We start from the raw sequence: 5215 nt of genomic DNA on the forward strand, positions 1-5215 counted from the left end.
TCTTCAAAATACCACAAATCGGGCGGTACCTTTATATGGGGGCTATACCTAAATGTGGACCTACATCCACTAAAACTTTTTATCTATCTTTAAACTTTGGAAGCGGTAGCTCGATTAGAACTATTTTTGGCACTCCTTTCCATACAAGTGGGACCACTGTGTAAAGGGCTGAAATTTACACATATGTATGTGTATTTGGTCTGAACTTATAACTGTACCGCCTGATTTCAAGTATTTTGACCACTTAAGCTACATTTTTAGACCGATTAGCTATAATTTGACGTTTAGTGTTCTCAGTGATGTAGAAACTTTTTCGCCAAAAATATAAAGATAGGTCCACCTTTTTTTATTGCCCTCATATAACAGCCCGGTTTCAGTTATTTTGACTGTTTTAGTCACATATTCTGGCCAAGTTTTGATTGCCATTTTCCTGGGTTTTACCATTTTTGAGATATAGAGGTTCAGATTAAACTTTCAGATTTTGTTCTTAGGTCTTCAGGATTTAGCTTGAAAACTGCAAATCCTTTCGAAATGGGACTAAAGAATTCGTTGTAGCTGTGAAAATTCTCTACAAGATTGGTTTTCGTAATTTTTTCCTAAGTTGTACGATATTTGAGATATATAAGTTTAAGTTGGGAAATTGCACTCATGACATTGTTTTATAACGAGGCGATACAGTCCATACGTTGTCCTTATTTGAACTTCTATATCTCAATAACTGTAAAAACTACGAAGATATCATTAGAGTCAATATTGTAGATAATTTTTATAGCTACAAAATTTTCTTTAGGACTTGCGGTTTCCAAGCGAAATCGTGAAAACCTAACCTCTTAAAAATGTCCACTTGAATCGCGATTTATTTAAAAAGCGCTCCGGCGATTCCTTTTTATTTTTCTCATCTATGAACATTGTAGTTTCAGAATACTCAAAAACTTCCCAGGCTCAAGAGCACAGTGATATTCATCCATCGTAATTTAGGTGAAATTTGCTTATTATTTTTGTCATCTAAAACTTCTCCACAACTTTATTCATAGTGCTTTAAGGATATAAACTTCGTAGCCCATGTACATAAATATACTGATTTCCCTTGTCCATGGCAAATGAGCCGCTTATGACTCACGATAGAACTTCAGAATTCAAATACACTCATCTCATTATGGGGAATATTTATGAACATCACCAAATTACTTCATCTCGTCGGCGAAAAGATTATTGTTTTACATAAATGTTATAGCTTACGAATAAGACAAAATGTAATTTAAATCGAATGGTCGCATAAATACGTGAATACAATACAACACTCCGTACTTATCGGTGATTTTGAAGTTCAAAGAAAGAAAATAAAAGGGGTCATACTACTTTGTTTTAAATTTATTGAAATTCCTATATAAGGTATTTTCCTCGGTTAGCTAAAAATCCCAATTAAAGGTATAAATCCCAATAAAAACTAAACTAAACTAGCTATAAATCCCAATAAAAACTAAGCTATTAATACCAACGCTTTATATGATATACACTTTTCTATGTAAAATATCCCTGAATACATTATATGCCCCCATTTTTCAGGGAACTTAGCTACACAACCCTAGGTTTTAAATACTGTTGCTTATCATAGCCAGTCATTGATGGTTGAACGATAGGAAAATTATTTGACAGAATCAGAGAGTTAATTCCATATTGACTGTATAACTGAATTGACAGTGGCTATCTAGTTAGCCGAGATTTGGATCGAATACTTTGAAAAACTTAAATTTTCTTATTTATACACCAATTGCTATTGTTAAGAACGAAAACGTCAATGAAATAAATAAGAATTTATGATATTGATGTCCGGATTATCGAGGTAAGAAAAATGTGTAATGTCCGGATTACCGAGTCCACAATGAAAAAATTCTAGTGTCCAGATTACGGCGTTGTCCGGATTAACGAGTGTCCAAATTATCGAGACTATACTGTATATCGTTTTTCTGTCATAATAGGGGAGATATCGTGCCACGTCCGAAATTTATGCCTACATATTCCACAAAATTTCATGAACATCGTTTCGTTAATTTTCGAGATGTAACATACTTAAAAGTGACCATGGTGGGGACTTCGGGACCCAAGTAAAAACATTTGATTGGGGCGCAACTACCGCTGTTTCGAAATTTCATTTGCAAGTAGATGCATTCATACCGTAAACAAATATATCGATTATAAAACAAAAGGTCCCCGAAAATCATCAACAAATATATTGCATTTTGCACCACAGGACATTCCTGAACATTTGCTGATAAATTCGGGTTAATCTGTTCAGTAGTTTTGTAGATATAACATATTTAAAAACGTGGGCGTGGTCAAGTTTTCTTTCCATAAAAACTTAAGATGGGCTATGACGAACATTTAAAAAAAAACAAGTAAGAACGGCGTTAAGTTCGGCCGGGCCGAACTTATTCCCTCCAACACAAGATGTTTTGAAGTAAAATGGAATAATTAGTTTCCTTTCGTGTATGAAGAAGACTTAATGCTAAATTTCAGCAATTTCGGTAAAACAATGTGAGGCACCATTCTATGGGGGCTATTTGAAAACGTCGATCTATACCGACAAATTTCTGACGGAAAGTTTTTAGGCTCAAAGAAGACTAAATACCAAATTTCCTCTATTTCGGTAAGAGAATGTGGCTAAAACTTAAAAAATACCGAAAACCAAGAAGTACGCTTCTATGGGGATATAGGAAGACGTAGACCTATACTGATAATACTCTTCTGGAATATTTTATAACTCTTGGAAGACGAAATAACGAATTTCAGCCATTTCGGTTGGATATTGACGTCACAATCTTCAGTATTACGAAAATCGGGAGGTACCGTTCTGTGGGGGCTATATCGAAACGTGGACTGTAATGTCCAAGAGGGATAAGGTGTATGTTTTTTAAAAATTGATATAAAAACACCGACGAGTTTATGAAGACGAAGGACTGCGGGAGCCTTTGCTATGCTAGCAGTCAGTCGGTTGGGGAGGTTCGGTCCTTTTCCGCATAAACCATTATTCATCACATTTAATTATTATAGACTCCCTTTTTTTCAAGATCTACTATCGGAAATCTAACTGGGCCAGGATGACTAACGTATAAACAAAATCCCCATGTTAGTCATTTCATTATATGAACGTTAACTAAAAATTACAAAAATACCTATGTCTTTCCAAAATGGAATCCTCACTGCTGTTGTTGTGGGAATAGCTTCGTAACCCTCACCGTCCAATGTCCTGAAAGCTTTTTAATATTATAATCAGGACCCCGAGCATACTTACATCATCTTCTTCTTCACTTCATATGGCAGGAAAACATAAATAACTCTTTTACCAAGTCATATTTTAACTTCCACAATTCAATTTATTCAAGAAAAGGTAAAATTTTTACTTATAGAACAATAAAAGATATACCTGACATAATTACTATCACTATATTTCATCATAGACAAATTTATTCATATATTTATGATGACTTTAAATTAATGAAAAATTTTGAAAAAAAAAAAAAAATAAATAACCTGTCCTTAAAGGGTCAATTCGTTTAAAAATATCTTTTGCTTCCTAAGCATGAAATTTCACTAATAAGCTATATGGATGCAAATCAAAACAAAAAAACTAAGAAGAAAGCAAAGAATGAATGTAATTACAAATTTACATTCTTGTAGATATGTAAATACACTTATGTGTTTTACATTGTCCCTTTTTACTTTTGATTCACAACAAGTAATGAGAAGTCATAAAGATATTGAGTGACATTTTTAAAACGGGTTTCTCAATCTTTTATTCACCTCACTGGAGAGAGCTAACATAGAGTATGTATGTATGTAAATGATCCGCTTTATAAATTCTCATTACAAGTTAGACAAACCGATTGATGTAAGAGAAAGTGCACAAATAAAACAAACAGCTGATGTTCAACTTACCACCAATTTCTCGAGTTGTAGAAGGCCTCCTGCATTTCGATTGTGATGGCGGCTGCTGCAAAAAAATATTAGGGCAAATGGAAGTGCTATCTCTTACATGGGTCGATTGGAATTCTCCTCTCTAAATCTGAACTATTTCCAATTGAGTTAAAAAAACATATTTTTTATGATTAAACGCAAATATTGATAATCAGCAGATACTTATATCGGTACATATGATGATACAGACAGTTGAAGTTTGGTGGTCAGATGCCATGCATCTTCAAAAGGAAGCGGGCAACTTCTTCGTTTTGGTGTTGCGTATATTTACATACGATGATAAAATTACGCCTTTCTTATATCGTTGACACGCCACGTATGTAGATTGCTGATGTTTTCCTTGCTACAGGGTCACTATGCGTGAACACAAAAACTGGTAACACTTCAGAAATAGATATGATTGATGTTATATGTCATGGAAACGTTTTGTAGAAGTTGATCCGTTGTCTATGAGGTTCACTAATATACGTGTCTCAAATTCTACACCTATAATTTTTCTTCATGAACATCCATATTGGCTGGTAATGAAATTTGAGCTACAAAATCTCTCTTCCAATTGAATGCGTTTAGGCCAGAATCAAACAGGGCATCCTTCAAAGGCACAAACGGATATTATCCACTTTTGGTTTTTTTGATATTGGTGATGAGGAAATTATCGCCAATAAACACACAATTGCTTTGGGTCACAATACAAATCTTCACGCTACCCTGTGGGCAGCGTGAGTGTCGATGTGTTGATTCTTTTCGAGAGATGTAGACTTCCGAATTATTGTACGAGGAGCAAGATCTCCCAGAAATCATGTATGGTTATCTTGCAAATTAATTAAAAAATGCATGAAATATTTAATGGAATGGCTTTTGTTCTTAGGAACAATTTTCAAAACTGACTGCACAACTGTATGATGTTCACAAAACAACCAGATTTTTGATTAGAAAAATTTGATGTTGATACTTCGAGATCTGATTATGAAAGGAAGTAACAAATGAATTTTTGCAACATGATACCTTAACTTTACACTTGTTTAAAACATAGAATCAATTCTTTATGTTGCCATATTGAGAGTCATGATGCAAAACTGCATCAAGAAGTACTAATTTTGCAAGATTGGTGTGAGATACAAAAATTTTGAGTTTGAGTAAAAACAGTTGCCGTTTATGAAGAATTAATAGATGCAACATTCTTTTTCTTAAAAGATATATATTCCACATTTTTTAGCAGGAAAAATAATGTTTATTTTTA

This window comes from Musca autumnalis, unplaced genomic scaffold, assembly GCF_047663935.1.
Source record: "Musca autumnalis isolate F117 unplaced genomic scaffold, ASM4766393v1 scaffold_3, whole genome shotgun sequence".
NCBI classification, from domain to species: Eukaryota; Metazoa; Arthropoda; class Insecta; order Diptera; family Muscidae; genus Musca; species Musca autumnalis.